The following is a 17,766-nucleotide window of genomic DNA, read 5'->3' as shown; positions in this document are numbered from 1 at the left end:
GGATGTCTATAAAAGGGAAACATGACATGTCCAATCAAAACTGTGAAATATGCACACAGGGCAAATTTACACAAAGCAGAAACAGGCATGCAGATGCTAAAGCTACAACTGTGTTAGAGCTAGTTCACACAGACCTATGCGGTCGTATAGAACCAGCAGATAAAGATGGGTACAGATATGCAATAGCATTTACTGATGATTACAGTGGGATGATTTTTCCATACTTTATCAAAGCAAAGAGTGACGCGACAAAAGCTACTGAAAAATTCATAGCAGATGTAGCGCCATATGGAAAGATAAAGTGCATAAGGTCTGATAATGGCACAGAGTTTACGGGACAAGAGTTCCAGTCTCTACTTAGGAGTAACGGGATAAGGCATGAGAAGAGTGCACCCTACTCACCTCATCAGAATGGAACTGCCGAAAGAGGTTGGAGAACCTTATTTGAGATGTCACGATGCATGCTATTGGAGAGTAACCTCCCAAAGCAATTATGGACATATGCTGTACAGACAGCAGCTCAAATCCGCAACAGGTGCTACAGTAAGCGGCTAGAGCAGACACCTTACTGTGTTTTCACAGGAAAAACACCTAACCTATCTAACATGAGGATATTTGGCTCTGAATGCTATGTATATAAGCAGGATAAAAAGAAGCTGGATTCTAGATGTGAAAAGGGGATCCTTGTAGGCTATGACAAATACAGTCCAGCATACAATGTGTATTATCCTGAGACAGGAAAAGTCCTAAAACATAGGCTGGTGAAATTCATCACCAAAGGTAGCGCAGATAGACAGACTCAGACAGATTGTGACATGGGGGAAGACTTTGAGAGTTATGCAGATACACCACCAAAGAGAGTCAACCAGGTACAGGGACAGCCTAAGGAGCGTAAAGAGTCCAGTGGTGAAGAGACTGCTGAGGCAGGTCCTACCCAGATAGATAGTACTGAGAGAGAAGAGGGAGAAAGGAGATACCCTACGAGACAGAGAAAGGCTCCAGAATACTTTAAGGAGTACCAGTGTAAAGCTGAGTGTGATGGTGACGAAAGTGAGAATGTAGATTATTTCTACAGAGTAGCTTATGGTGTACCTAATACACTTAAAGAGGCAATGGACTCTAAGAAGTCAAAAATGTGGGCTGATGCGATGAAAGAGGAGATTAATTCTTTGACCGAGAATGAAACTTTCACTCTGACTCCACTGCCAAGAGGCAAACAAGCAGTGGGAGGTCGCTGGGTATATGCAGTGAAAGAGAGCCCAGATGGATCTGAGATTTGTAAAGCCAGATATGTTGCAAAGGGGTATAGTCAAGTTGAAGGGATTGATTATAAAGAGACCTTTTCACCAACAGCCAACATGACCTCTGTACGAGCATTAATGCAGGTGGCTGTACAGGAGGATCTTACTTTACACCAAATGGATGTGAAGACTGCTTACCTCCATGCTCCAATCGACTGTGAGGTAAATATGGAGCAGCCGGAAGGTTTTGAAATCAAATCAAAAACAGGGGAACACTTAGTGTGTAAACTAAACAAGTCATTGTATGGTTTAAAACAGTCCGGACGTAACTGGAACATGTTACTGCATGATCACCTTACAGAGAACGGTTTTGTGCAAAATTATGCTGATCATTGTGTCTACAGCAGAAATACTGAGAATGAGAAAGTGATTCTGTTAGTATGGGTGGATGACTTAATCATAGCAGCGAGTGACAACACCTTACTCACTGATGTCAAAGAAATGTTGAACAAAAGTTTTAAGATGAAGGATATGGGTCCACTTAAACACTTCCTGGGTATCGATTTCAGACAGAGTGATGGAGAGATCAAAATGACTCAAAAGAGACATATAGAGAAGATGTTAGCAAAATTTGGAATGTCTGAATGCAAACCGAGATCCACCCCATGTGAGCAAAAGTTAAACTTTGACAGTGAGGGTGAAGTATTTGATTCAACAGGATACCGAGAGATAGTAGGTAGCTTGATATACATTATGACATGTACTAGACCTGACCTGAGCTGGGTGGTTAGTAAACTATCTCAATACCTAGCAGAACCAAAGCAGCAGCATTGGGCTACAGCCAAACACCTACTGAGGTACTTAAAGGGTACTATAGATCAAGAGCTACACTACCAGAAATGTGAGGAAAGCGTTCTAAAGCTGGAGGGGTACAGTGATGCTGATTGGGCAGCCGATAGGGATGATAGGAGGAGCACAACTGGATACTGTTTCAGCTTAACTGAGAATGGTCCAGTTATATCGTGGAAGAGCAGGAAACAGCCAACGGTGGCATTATCCACCTGCGAAGCTGAGTATATGGCACTAGCAGCCACTACTCAAGAGAGTATGTACCTTGTACAACTACTAAGAGGAATAGATAGTTGTAACCAGCATGTACCAGTCAAGATATATGAGGACAACCAGGGGGCGATAGCTTTATCTAAGAACCCAGTATGCAGACAGAGAAGCAAACATATTGACATAAAGTATCACTTTGTACGGTCTGCACACACAGAAGGGAAAATATGTATAGAATACTGTCCTACTGCAAACATGGTAGCGGATGTCTTTACCAAGCCAGTGACAAAGGCTAAGTTTGAGAGTTTCAAGGGATATTTGTTTGGAGAGTAATGTGAACTGGCAGATGTAAATGTTTTGAAGTCTTAAGAACACTGCCAGTATGCCAAATGTTTTATTTATTTTTTGGAGTTTTGTATTTTTGGTTTTATTTACCATTATAGAGAGCTATACACATGTCTTTGAGTGGGAGTGTTGAGCATATTTAGTTATATGACAAAGCCATGTTAAGCCAATCACATTAGTTACATTTGGAACATGTGTTGCCTGCGTGCACACTGGGCACACTGGGATGCTGTTGCGAGCATGCGCACAATAAACGGTCTTGTGAACTCCGACCAAAGAGATGATGGTTGTGTGTGATTTCTCTCCGTGAATATAGCTAGCTAACCACATTGGTGACTGATATAACGTGCTGCAGAAATGTCTCACGCTACAGGGGGGACACAAACGGGATTTCGAAAAGAGCGGGGGACATGTCCCCCCTGTACCCAGTGGAAATTACGCCATGCGTGTGTGTGCGTCAAGTGCAATAAATATATATGCAACTTGCAACACACAGAGTAAATCTCTGCCCCTCACGTGCTGTGTAGGCTGGCACGACTAGGCTGTTCAATGGGGCTGATGTGTTATGTAGATTCTGCCAGAAGGAAAATCAGCAGGGAGGTGCCACATTGCTTTTCTTCCCGACTGCAACTCTGGACCCGCAAATCAAGCAAGAACGTGATTGGTCAATATTCATTGTGGAGGTGGCGGGAGGAGGGGTGTTAGTTAGATATAGACTTATATTAAGTAGATAGAGTTCGCTATGATTTAGGTTTCGTTTATGCATAGGGTAGATTCTTTTAATTACATTTCCTTTTTTGTTTTGTGTATTTTATACATGGACTTGCTTGGCGAGCTATTTTTAGAACATGCCCCGCGGGCGACTCACGTTGCCCCTGCGGGCGACTAAGTGCCCGCGGGCACCGTGTTGGCTACCCCTGGTTTAGACCCTACTGCCCTAGACGCATGCTCTCAATAGGGAAGTCACGCTTTGGGAAGAGGTGTTTCATTTCACAGATCCACCTTGATTGTTGTTGTGCTGGCTGAAGGAAGAGGGACGGGGGAGGAAAATTCAGAGGATGAAGAAGCAGAAAAATAACTTGTTTTGTAAAACGGACAGCACGTCAGTTTCAAGAAAAAGATGACACCGTGTTTATGCATGACATGCAAAATATCTTGAAGCCCTACAACCACAAAAAAAGGTACAAGTATATTGTGTTGAAAATATCGCAAAAAGTCGTAATATTGTATAATGTATTAGTTGCAAGTTGTATTTTGCTAAAAACCACTATGTAGTTTTTCAAAAATATAATGGAAAAAGGAGAGAAAGACAAAAACAGAATATCACAGTATGTTGAAAAATATGAAAAAAGTAATGTTGTGTTAAAATAACATGAAAGAAATCAAAGTAAAGCATCTAAAAACATATATTTAAAAAAGTAATGTTAGTCAAGTCAAGTTATCAAGACTGCATTGTTTCATCGAAACAGTGTTAAAATCACAAACTTGCCTTTTAGAGTCACAGTCTTTTAAGAAAATAAAAGTTTTACACAGTGACTGACATTCTGTATGGGGGTTTCACACCTGAGCTGCTGCAGGTGGGCGTTGAAAAGGGGATGAGTATGTCTGGCTCTCGGGGGGATGGTGTGTTAAGAGTCACAGTCTTAAAGAAAATCTGTTCAGAAAAACTACTTAACTTTCTACCAGTTGTAAAGTTGTCATACATAAAAATTATGTTTTGTTAAGAGCTACCAAAACATAGTAAGCATCGCAATTGTTCCCAAATAAACTAGGAATGGGGACATCGATAACATATTTTAATGTTTAATTTTCTTCAGGGTCACCGTAGTGCACATTGATGAACACTTTAAAACAAAAATAATGCTTACAAGTGTAAATGAGCCGGATTTTAGCTTTGAGCTAATTTCCATCTGTTGTCCCGTCACATACAGCATATAAGAACATGACATTTATATATACAGCAAAAATAAATACATGATATGCAGAACGAGCATGAGCAGCATACAAGCATTTACCACATTGCAGTACAATGTAACAGCTATGATATATAAAGTGCAAGATAAGATAAAAGCGCTACATAAAGTGCAAGAGGAGATACCCCTGTGTTAAAGTGCATTTATTTAGCGGTGATTATACGTCTGTTTGTTGCTCAACCATTCTTTAAGTTGACCTTTAAAACTATTGAGAGTGGGAAAATCCCGTATCTCAGTTGGGGGGCTATTCCACAATGAGCTGCCTGTTAGGCTCTTAACACTCCATGGCCCTGCAGTCGGCATGAGGCTTTAAAAGTACAGAAAAGCAGGCAGACAGGGGGGTTGAGAGATGACTATGTATTAGAGAGCCTGAGGAGACACATTTTACCGCCCATGCCTGACTGTTTATCTGTGCATTTTCAACTGTACACAATACATCACAAAAATGCCCAGTGCTGTTAAGAAATAAGTTCAGAAAGCTCTGACTCCAGTGGACAAGTTGTGGTTCAAATTCAGAGAATGAAGAAGCAGAAAAATAACTTGTTTGTAAAACGGACAGCACGTCAGTTTCGAGAAAGATGACACTGTGTTTATGCATGACATGCAAAATATCTTGAAGCTCTACAACAACAACAAAAAGGTACAAGTATATTGTGTTGAAAATATCGCAAAAAGTAGTAATATTGTATAATGTATTAGTCGCATGTTGTATTTTGCTAAAAATCACTATGTAGTTTTTCCAAAATATAATGGAAAAAGGAGAGAAAGACAAAAACAAAATATCACAGTATGTTGAAAAAATATGAAAAAAGTAAAGTTGTGTTAAAATAACATGAAATAAATCAAAGTAAAGCATCTAAAAAACATATATTTAAAAAAGTAATGTTAGTCAAGTCAAGTTATCAAGACTGCATTGTTTCATCAAAACAGTGTTATATGAAGTACTTTGTAAGGAATTCGGGTTCTTTTTAATGGCCTAGGCGGATTTTGGCTTTTTTCTCTTGCCAAGATACTTTTAGACACACTTTGAGGTATGCAAAACCTTAAAACTAGAACACTGATGGCTGGCTTACGCCGCAAACTTCATCACCTTTTAACAAGAGAGTAAGTATATAAAACGTTATTTTGTATATTTTACACATCAGCAGAAACAGAGAGATGGCAGGAAGGGGGGAGACAGTCTCTCCCACCTTTACAGACACTGTGTTTTAGAAAGAACAAATACAAGTGTAAGGTAACTGTTTTTAAATTCCATCCCCCCTCTGTCTAGTGATAAGATGGCAGGAAGGGGGGGGGAGGAGGGGGCAGGGCCAGGCTCACACAGTCACCCCCCCCCACACACACACACACACACACACACACACACACACACACACACACACCCCCCCCCCCACACACACACACACACACACACACACACACACACACACACACACACACACACACACACACACACACACACACACACACACACACACACACACACACACACACCTTCACAGACACTGTGTGAGACTCCATCCCATCCACTAAAGTACTTCAACATTAGTTAACAGTCTCCCCAAAACTTAAAAACCATTATGAATCATAGTGCTAATACACAATAAATACAATATATACAAAGAGGTTGTTTAACACACAACATACAACATTTAATAATTATATGAAGTACTTACCAGTGTTTTTCAGGATCAGATCCAGGTCAGGAAAACGCAGAGAAGAAATGTATCTTGCTGTAGAAACTAGATATCCTTATAAACCCTTAGCCAGGTCAATGGCTCAAAAAAATTACAACCATCAGTCTAATCCTTGCAATGTAGACAGAGACTTCCTCATAGATAGTAAACTAATTAACACAAATCATATTAAAACCTTAATCTAATTTAGATAGGACAATAAAGTTTGTATGGTGACTTTAGTATAGTAGAGAGGGGCAGCATTTGCCTGCATCACCGCAGAAGGAAGGAGGCTTTGAGACGAGAGTAGATGTTAGCTTAGATTCCCGTTAGAAAGGGGCTGTCTGATGAAGAAGGAAAGTGGTAACATACATCAATACTATTTTTTAATTATTATGTTTATGGTGGGCTTTTCTTTAGGGGCTAAAATAAGATTTGATGTAGCCCGGTCCACAGCAGGGATTAGGGGAGACCGTCACACACACACACGCACGCACGCACGCACACACGCACGCACGCACGCACACACGCACACACACACACACACACACACACACACACACACACTTGGGATATCACACCTACTTGGGATATCACACCTCGAACAAAGGGAGACAGGACTTAGCTCATTTGCATAATTGGGGGAGGTGTGACCTGTCACTTTTTTATGCATACTAATGAGATGAAAGCGGGATGAATATTACTACTGGTGTATCTGCAGCAGCGGGTTGTAGCAGCTATATTTGCAGTGAAGGACAGTTTGTTATCTCGGGTCACACCTAGATTCCTTGCAGTCTGAGTCGGGGAAACAATCAAGGTGCCGATGTTGATTGTTAGGTTAAGAGTGGGACAATCTTTTCCCGGAAGGAAAAGCAGTTCAGTCTTGTCAAGGTTGAGCTTGAGGTGGTGAGCAGACATCCACTGAGAGATGTCAGCTAGACAAGCAGAGATGCGTGCGACGACCTGGGTCTCAGAGCGGGGAAAGGACATAATTAATTGGGTGTCGTCAGCGTAGCAGTGGTATGAAAAACCATGCGGGCTAATGACTGATCCAAGCGAGTTTGTGTACAAGGAGAAGAGGAGGGGACCAAGAAAAGAGCCCTGAGGGACCCCGGTAGTTAATTGACAAGGGTCGGATTCGGACCCTCTCCAAGTTACCCTGTAGGTGCGGTCTTTGAGGTATGACGTGAGGAGGGAAAGTGCGGAGCCTGAAACTCCAAGTTCTTGGAGAGTGCGAAGGAGGATCTGATGATTCATCGTGTCGAATGCAGCAGACAGGTCCAAAAGGATGATGACAGAGGAGAGGGAGGCTGCTTTAGCCGTGTGCAGTTCCTCAGTGACAGCAAGGAGGGCAGTTTCTGTTGAGTGACCTGACTTGAAACCAGACTGGTGCGGATCCAGAAGGTTGTTCTGATGGAGATAACAGGAGAGTTGTTTAAAGACAACGCGTTCAAGTGTTTTAGACAGGAACGGGAGGAGAGAGACAGGCCTGTAGTTTATAACATCAGATGGGTTGAGAGTGGGTTTCTTTAGGAGAGGGTTTACTCTTGCCTCCTTGAGACTGTTTGGAAAGTGACCAGAAGTTAGAGAAGTGTTGATGAAATGGGGGAGAAACGGTAGAATATCAGGAGTGATAGTTTGAAGGAGGTTTGAAGGGATAGGGTCCAGAGGACAGGTGGTAGGACGGGCAGAGGTAATGAGGGTAAGAACCTCACTTGGAGAGAGAGGGGAGAAGGAGGTCAGTGTGTGGGTGAAGGGAAGGTCTGGTGACCCAGCGGTGAGTAAAGGCAGGGCTGTGGGAAGTAGGGGTGCTGAGGGTGCTGCAGCAACCCTGGTGGAGGACAGGGGATCTGCACTTCCACAAGATTAAATACAAATATAATACAAAAAAACCCACATTTTCAGCCTTGATGTAACAATATTCATAATTAAGTAAAGATAACACCCTTTTCACCCCGGTTACATTTTCCATTTGCCCTGTACGATGGCGAACGATGGCGCTGTAAGTGATGAAAGTGGTGGATGTTGGCTTATTAGGCGCCCGCAGCTCACAGCCAAAGTGCGAGAGAGAGAGATAGATAGATAGATAGAGAGAGGCAGTAGCGTGGCGTGGGAAAAAAATTAGGAGAAGCCAATAATAAGTCCTTTCTTTTGGGTCGGGGGTGTGGTGGTCAATGTAATAACGTAACCAGATGAGTGATTACAGCACCCGGTATCATTTTACACACATTTGTGTCATACAGATGCAGGACTTACACACGCCTGTTATCTAACCGTCAGGTCCGCACGCGCTCTCCAGCCGAAACTCTAATAAGGATTAATTCACAAACTAAATCAGGAGACCTTTAACGTTTTATGTCCGATTCGCTCCTTTTTTCCTCGCTGTACACAGCTCCGGTTTGGGCATCGGCCTGTCATCAGATTTATTTTTAGTTGCTGCTGTCGTGGAAGTTTAATACAATTATTTTTGATTAAATACTCCAAATCTCCACCCTCCATAATTGCACTTGCTTCAGTTGCTTGCTACTTTCTAACGGCGGTGAGAGTGGTGCAGTGACGCTATCTATCTTCTATCGATTAGATTTATGATTCGAAAATTATAAAAGTAGGGTAGACATGTGGATATTATCCGACTGAACAAAACGTGCATTTTAACAGGTTCGTTTTCCACTGACCTTATTTCGAGCTATTTTCCAAAATCCTATGGAGAAATCCCATTGCTATTTTGTCGAGGGAAACCGAGCGCAGCTTACTTCCGCGTTTTAGGACGCGTCACTGCAACACTAAGTTGATGCGATTTGATTGGATTGTGAGGCAAGGGAAGCCAGCAGCCTCTGGCTTCCCTTGGCATGGCTCTGACTAATCACAGGTTGGCAGGGGCATCACGTGGGACTCATCTGATTGGTCAATCCCTCCATTTTCTTTCACCAAGGGAAGCCAATTTCGGCTAGCCTCCTCTCGCAACAGAGAGTGCAATCTACTGTTTCACCATAACACCTAGAGGGGCGCTGTTTCACTCTTTGTAAAATACTCAATGAGAATGGGGGAGAGATGGACCGGCAGCAACACACAACAAAGAATTTCCGAAACTAAACGAAGTGTTTTCATTTATTTATTAAAATTATAACTACAATCCGAAAAAACAGGGGAAGCCTGGCTTCCCTTGGCCTCCAGGAGAAAACGCCACTGGAGAGAGGGGGTGCACCGGTACATGCGGGGATTGTTTTTAGCTTCTGCTGCGCTAATGGATAAGAAGCTGTTTCTACAATAATGTGGAGGGAGAGTTCTGTCCTGTCAGACTGAGAGGCTCAGTGAGGTAAAGGAGTCTGAGGGTTTAGAATAGATAGTTCACTTTAGTCTAAGTTATCTCAGTGAGTCTCAAACGTCTTGATCACAATTTATGTAAACAAATATTTCCAAGGTACACCTTTATAATTATTAGGATAAATAAAAACAGGTTTTAAATCATTCCAATGTATACTATAGGACAGTAAACCAAAGATATTGTTTAAAACTGGAGAGATTTAAAAATATGCACAAATAAATAAATGTTAACTAGGTAAAATAAGATAAATGAACCACAAAAATAAAACAAGTTAGCCTACATTTATTTGTTATTGGCTATGGTAGGTTATGGGTTATGTTCACGTGCTTATTTGATAAATGAAATGCAAACCGATCTTTTTCACATGGGTGTTTAGAGTTTCAGTGTTTCCCCTAGGTTTACTGCTTTGGGGGGGGGTGCTTCCTGAGCGTGGCATTGGGATATATATTTTTTAAATCCTCTGGAGCAGAGAGAGGAGCTGAGGATTATTGTTATTGATTAGTTAGGGCCCGAGCAAGGAGCGCTAGGACCCGACGGCGTCCTAGCACGAAGTTCGAGGAACCTATTGTTATTGGTGGTATTATTATTTTTAGGGCCCGAGCACGGAGCGCTAGGACCCAACGGCGTCCTAGCACGAAGTGCGAGGAACCTATTGTTATTGGAAGAATTATTATTATTATTTTTCTGTGCTTTCGACCTATTTTTGAGAGCTTTAGGATGCTGACAAAGTTGTATAATTTTGCACGGACGCCAGAACCGGTGAAAAATTTGATATTCTGGAGTCAATGGGTTAAATATTCCAACCTGCTCACTAGCGCCACCTATCAAAATCCCATTTCGGAATAAATTTACAAAGTCGCACCGTAACTCCGAATGACCTGAAATTTTGCACACATATCCGGGTGGACCTGTTCTACAAATAATCCTATTGGAACCTTAAGCTCCGCCTCCATTTTTTAAATTTAAATTAGCATAATGTTAAAAACAGTTAAATATTCACTTAAATGTCAATTTTCAGTTTTTCAACACCAAACTTCGTATACAGCATTGGTTGAGGGTCAGACACATTACCGTAGAAAATGAGAATGTTAGGACAATAAATATTGCCACCATCAATCAAAACGTACTTGCAAAAAGGCGGGGCTTAGAAAGAAATGCTCATAACTCATCAACAATGTATCCAAACATAACAGATTGCAATTGTACATGTGTATATATGTGTAAATATACATTATACAGATTGCACACATATTTCACATTGCTTTCCATTAGCCCCGCCCCCCAGAAAGTCGGCCATTTTGAAAAATGTGCGTTTTTCCGCCATTTTAAGCACATTCTTGCGAACTCCTCCTAGGGGAATGATCGGAAAAATTGCAATGCAGGACAAGTTCAGCCCATATCCAATGTGATGCTAAATCGCGAAGGAATAGTTGATCGCTCAAATGAGGACTTCGTAAGCGAACGGTGAACTTTCCATTTTTTACGATTTACATGTCACAAATGACTCCAAATGACTCCAAACTACTGGCGTATAGTTTTTCCAATATTCACAAAACGCTATATATAAATTTCTCTTATGATTGCAGACATATTTCAAATTGGCTTTTATTAGCCCCGCCCCCGACAAAGTCGGCCTTTTACAAAAATGTTCGTTTTTCATGCATTTTAAGCACATTCTTGCCAACTCCTCCTAGGGGAATGATCGGAAAAATTCCAATCCAGGACAAGTTCACCCCCTATCCAATATGATGCTAAATTGCGAAGAAAATTGTTGATAAGTTGATCGTGGAGGTCGTAAGCTAACAGCAAATACACAATTTTTGACGATTTACATGTCGCAAATTACTCCAAACTACTCGCATACAGTTTTTCCGATATTCAGGAAATGCTGTATACACATTGCTATTATGATTGCACACATATTTCTAATTGCTTTTCACTAGCCCCGTCCCCCAGAAAGTCTGCCATTTTCAGAAATGTGCATTTTTCATGCATTTAAAGCACATTTTTGCAAACTCCTCCTAGGGAAATGATCGGAAAAATTCCAATCCAGCACAAATTCAGCCGAGATGTGATTAGTGAGTAAACAAACGGTAAAGGGCAGAAAGTCTGATGCACATTTGATCATCTTGAATAACTTATAATCACAACGGGAACAGTTTGCAGAGCTGTGCTTCGTTGACATAAGTCCAGCCATGCGTCACGCCTCTTTTAAACATCACTGTTGGCTGAAATCGACTACGGAGAATACTTCAGTGTACCCTCGGTTATAGCTCGTCCAGAGAGACTCCTCTCTCCTCTACTTCAGTGTACCCTCAGTTATAGCTCCTCCAAAGAGACTCCTCTCTCCTCTAAATCAGTTCACCCTCGGTTACGGCTCCTCCAGACAGCCTCCTCGATGATCGATCCTCGACGACCGTTTAGAGAAATTTGTTTTCCTTCGAGACGGCGCGCCGACATCCGTTTCCGGGTCGCTGCCGGAGGACCTGGGACGCGAAAAATTGAGGAGGACTCGCGCACGTCTGCTTGACGCCGGGACGACCGGCTGCCCTCCCCGACAGGCGCACGGACGCGAGTGCCCGCTCATCACTTCGGGCACATGTGCGACCGCAGTTTTAATTTATCAGTGTTTCTTAGGGTAAAAAACACTAAACTCACAACTTAAAAGGAAAGCGTTTAGTTTATTTAATAAAAGAGCACATGTTCAATGTGAAAAGTGACAGTAGATATAGATTAGTTGCAATATGGTGCTATATATATTTGTATAAATAAATAAAAATAATAAAATAATAATAAATTAGCAGCGCCCCTCAAAGACAGGGGAAACACTGAGTTGTATCCCCTAGATCAGTCTCTAGTAATTGGGCACTCAAAGTGCACCAGATTGAAGTATTTTACTTTAAAATACACACTTTTTGTAGTATATTGGTATCGAAGAGGTTTTTCATTGCCAGCTAAAATCTTGCCTAGCAGCAAATTGGTCAGAACCGGCCATGGTTTCATCCCCACAGCACCCCCCATTTGAAACATGTTCCCACGGCTATGAGTAAAGGTGAGTCAGAAAAAGAAGAGCGAATATCATCAACCTTTTTTTCAAAGTGGTTAACAAAGTCGCTTGACAGAAGGGAGGAGGGGGAGGGGCTTTGGGGGGGTCCAAGAGGGTGGAGAAGATGGAAAATAGTTTATTGGGATTGGAATAGGAAGATTGGATCTTATCTTGAAAGAAAGTGCTTTTTGCATGAGAGATTGAAGCAGAGAAAGAGGAGAGGAGAGCCTGATAGGTTAGGAGGTCGTCATGGTGTTTGGATTTCAACCATTTCCGCTCTGCTACCCGAAGGATGGTTCTTTTAGCACGCAGTGCGTCATTTAGCCAGGGAGCCGGAGGGGACTGACGAGCCTGCCATGCTCCGAGCTCCATGCATGCTGGAGAGACACCAAGGCCCTCTCCCGCTTTAGCTCTGATGCCCGGACCCTGGCTACCATGCAGGATCCGGTGAGGGTTGGGCTGTGTCGCATGCCATCCATCGAGCCTGCCATCGCCTCCCTGATTCTGGCTCCTGATGAGGCACACTGCAGGCCTTTGCCCTAATGGCTAGGGAATTGGGACGAGTTATGTCCCTACTGGTGCAGACTCGACGCCGGGTGTGGCTGGCTCAGTCACCACTATCGGAGACATGTAGGAGTGTTCTCCGCGGCGTGCCAGTCGAACCAGGGGAGCTGTTTGGAGCAGCTGCCCTGGCGGCACTAGAGCAAACGAGCCAGTAGACCCCGCGCTTCAGTCCGGGGGGTTCTACTCGTCGTACTTTCTGGTGAGCAAGAAAGTCGGCAGATTTCGTCCAGTACTGGACCTCAGAAGAATCAACAGATTCCTGAAGGTGCTGCCCTTCCACATGCTGACCACAGCAGACACCCTCCGTGTTGTCAAACAGGGGGAGTGGTTCACAACCGTGAACTTAAGGGACGCCTACTTCCACGTGCCGATTGCGTCCCACTACCGGAAGTTCCTGAGGTTTGCCTTTCAGGACCAGCATTATCAGTTCCGGGTACTTCCCTTCGGTCTCTCCCTCTCTCCAAGGGTGTTTACCAGGGTCGTGGTGGCAGCTCTCGCATCCCTGCACGAACAGGGCATGAAGATACCTAGACGACTGGCTGGTTTGTGCGCCGTCCCGGTCCCAAGTGGCCCAGGATACGGCGCGCCTCTTATGTCACGTAGCCCGGTTGGGCCTGACAGTAAACACCGGGAAGAGCTGCCTGGTCCCCTCCCAACGGGTCACTTACCTGGGGTTGGTCCTAGATTCGGTCGCCCTGAGGGCCTACCTGACACCTCGTCGTGTGGACGACCTTTCCCACCTTCTCCCCATCTTCAGGCTGGGCAAGAGTGTGCCTTACATTCAGTTCCTCCGACTGTTGGGCAGACTGACGGCTGCCTCAGCCGTTGTGCCCTTAGGCCTGCGGTCGCTGCGCCCTTTGCAGATGTGGCTGAACAGCCTTCACTTGGACGCCAAGTGGCACAGGCACAGGAAGGTTAGGGTGTCGCACCAGTGCCTTCACTCTCTGTCACGCTGGAGAAACAGGGCCTATCTTCTGATGGCGTGCCCATGGGCGCTATCCCATCCCGCCGGGAGACTGTCACTGTAGATGCTTGTCTCTCAGGGTGGGGTGCGGTGTGGCAGGGCAGGACTGTTCAGGGTCTGTGGTCCGCCCAGGAAGGTGTATATCACATCAACGTGCTAGAGCTTCGAGCTGTGCTGCTTGCGCTCCGGCACTTTTTACCCCAACTGACGGACAGGCATGTGCTTGTTCGTTCGGACAACATGTCCGCTGTTTCCCAGATCAACCACCAGGGGGGCACCAGGTCCCCACAGCTGCTCCGGGTTTCACAGAGCCTCTTGTCTTGGGCGTCTTGGCCAGCCTGCGAGCAGTCTTTCTACTAGGAGACCGAAATCAGGTGGCAGATTTCCTATCTCGGCACAAACCTCCACCAGGGGAGTGGAGGCTTCACCAAGAAGTGGTGGAGACAATCTGGAGCCTTTTCGGCAGGGCCGAGGTGGACCTCTTTGTTTCGGAAGAGTTGAGGCACTGCCCCCTCTGGTTCTCCTGGACAGAGGTGACCAGCCCAATGGGGCAGGACTCTCTGGCACATGACTGGCCAGACAGTCTCCTATACGCCTTCCCGCCGCTGCCGCTGTTATTACAGATGCTTCAGATGGTCCTTACTCAGGGGCACAGGCTCCTTCTGGTCGCCCCCCGCTGGCCGGGGAGAGTTTGGTTCCCGCTGCTGCGCAGTCTCTGCTGCGGCCCACCATGGCGCCTCCCCAACAGGAAGGACCTTCTGTCACAGCCCAGGAGTCAGATCTGGCATCCCGACCCTCACTGCCTTCAGCTCTGGGCTTGGCCTCTGCGGGGCCCAACCTACTGTTGAGCGTTTTTACGGCATCTGTCAGGGAAACTATCCTGAATGCCAGAGCACCATCCACTCGAGCACAGTACGGGTGCAAATGGAAGCTCTTCTCCCACTGGTGTTTGGGTAAGGCTGAGAATCCGGGGCATTGCTCTGTGGCCACCATTCTGGAGTTCCTGAAGTCCCTTCTGGATAGTGGACGTTCTCACTCCACTTTGAAGGTATATATGGCTGCTATCTCTGCTCAACATGTTGGCGTGGATGGCGCCACGGTGGGGCGCCACAGGTCGGTGTCCCTCTTCCTGAGAGGGGCCTTACGGCAGCGTCCCCTTAGTACCCCGAGGGCTCAGGCTTGGGACCTGCCCCTCGTGCTAGATGCCCTATCATCTCCTTCCTTCGAGCCCCTGGCCCAGGTGGTGCTTAAGTGGCTGTCCTCGAAGGCAGCATTTCTGCTTGCCATAACCTCAGGGAAGCGAGTTGGGGAGTTGCATGCCCTCTCCGTGAGCGATACATGCCTGAGGTGGAACTCCGGTGGCTCGGGTGTTGCCCTCCGGCCGAATGTGGCGTTCCTGCCCAAGGTGCTTCCACTTGCCCACTCCAATCGGCCCATCGAGCTGACACGCTTTAACGTCCCACAGGAGAGCCGCACGCCCGAGTTGCTGTGCCCTGTGCGGGCCCTAAGAGCGTATGTCGATGCTACGGCCTATATACGGCAGTCAGAGCAGCTCTTCGTTTGCCATGGCGGCACTAGGAAGGGTTGTGCTCTCTCCAAGCAGCGGCTGTCCCACTATGTTGTTGATACAATATCACATGCCAATGGGGACAGTGGCCGCCCCCTGCCATCAGGGGTGAGATACCACTCTACAAGGAGCCTCTCAACGTCTTGGGCCGCCCTGAGAGGAGTGCCCCTGGAGACCATCTGCACCGCGGCATCTTGGGCGTCTTCCGGCACATTCTCCAGGTTCTACCGGGTCAATGTCGCCACCCCACCGTGGTCCTTTTGCCAAGCTCCGCTGCTTCCAGCTAGGTGAGTATTTGGTTTCTTCATGACATGGTTGGTATAAGTCATCCAGTGCTAAAGCCCCGCCTCTGGCGGTCTGTAGGGACGAAATAGAACGATAGTTACGACTGTAACTACGGTTCTATGAGTCCCGGATGACCGCCAGAGTTTCCTGTCAGTCAGAATTCTTGTGTGCTTGCGAGAAGATTCTGGGAATAGATCCTCTGATGACACTGGCTGATATAGCCGGTGTCACGTGGGTCACAGGTGACTTTGTTGTTATTGGTACTCGTACGGCGCATGCGCGCGATGAACATATCCAGTGCTAAAGCACCGCCTCTGGCGGTCATCCGGGACTCATAGAACCGTAGTTAAAGACGTAACTATCGTTTCGTTCCATTTCAAAGTGCTGTTTGATGCTCGGCGTAACCTTGGCGCACTGCCACTCCAACATCCAATCCCAGAGCTTGAAGATGAATCAATGGGTTTGTCAGGCAAAGGGACTGTAGTCCCAAACGATAGCTGAGGATTATGGGTAGTGTAGTGTCTTCGGCCATCCTAAACTCCGAAATGTTTTTCGGATTTCGGCCCAATCCCAAACCGCCCCCTACACCCTACCCCTACAGACTACCCCTCTGTTTGCACGTTCGCGCGGAGGGTCCGCCACATTAAGTGCTGTTCCAAATCAACGAGTGTGGAGCGGTGTGGAGGGGGAGTGGGTTATCAAGCCCTCAAACAGCGAGTCTGCAGCAGTGCTGACTGGAGACCGGTCTCAACACTGTGTGTGTCCGTCAGGAAACACGCTGTTCACAAGTAGTTCCAGCAAACATCCACTGATAAACTGCGATGTTAACAACCTCATGATAACCTCATATTTTTTTAGCTTAGATTCATATACCTGTGTTTAGTCTAGAAAAAGGTAAATGTGTGCATTTTATTATAAAGTTGTGTATATTTACAGGCTGTTGCAAAAACTAAGAAGCTTATAATAATCAGATTTAAAACTAAAAGAGCTTTACAAAAAAATAACTCAATTAAAGATGTTTGGAGTTTTATTTTAGTTCTTAATTTACATTTTTGGTCTAACCCCTAGATTCCACCGGGTCCATCTGCGGCGCGTTACGGGTGTGTTACGGGCGCGTTGCGGCTGCGCCGCGGTGCTCACGGCGATCGCGGCCACTCTAGTCAATGGGTAATTTTGCAGACCCTATCCCTCCGTAGTCTTTCAAGTAGGAGGAGAAATGCCAGCGTTCTCCTCCGGTTTACAGGCACTGTGTAAATGATATATATAGAATAATTATGATGATGAATGCATTTTTTTACCACTAAAATATAGCAACACATCTTTTGATTCATGTCGTTTATAACTGGGTTATTACAATTATAATTAACTTTGTCTGTACAAAGTAGCCTGTCCAGGAAATATGCCCAAATCAACAAAAACTGCGAGCCGGCAGGCAAGACGCTCCGCTTCTGAAATGCTTTTGAAACGCGCCCGTTATGGTATGACGCCGGAGGAGGCTGGACCAAAACCGCGGTGCTGCCGTAACGCGCCGCAGACGGACCCGGTGGAATCTAGGGGTTAGAGATGCTGATTTGAAACCGTTGTTACATACAGTTACGGCATTTCCTGTTTCTGCCGGAGAGAGGGGAGGCTGCCCCAAAGCTTGCTGCTGTATTTACTCCCTCCATCTGACAGGAGGGAGCCTCGTTGAGCTGAGAGTGTAACTCCACAGAGTTCACTCC

General features: G+C 45.4%; 1 protein-coding gene across 1 annotated transcript in view; it reads right to left on the bottom strand.

Annotated features, from left to right (window-relative positions):
* The window catches only part of LOC307018584 (CTD small phosphatase-like protein), a 125,927-nt gene that overhangs the window by 70,474 nt on the left and 37,687 nt on the right, over positions 1-17,766 (bottom strand). The window lies entirely within an intron of this gene.

This window comes from Notothenia rossii (genome assembly GCF_949606895.1).
Source record: "Notothenia rossii genome assembly, chromosome: 9".
NCBI classification, from domain to species: Eukaryota; Metazoa; Chordata; class Actinopteri; order Perciformes; family Nototheniidae; genus Notothenia; species Notothenia rossii.
The sequence above is the reverse complement of the archived record's forward strand: the minus strand, read 5'-3'. Positions and strand labels throughout refer to the sequence as shown.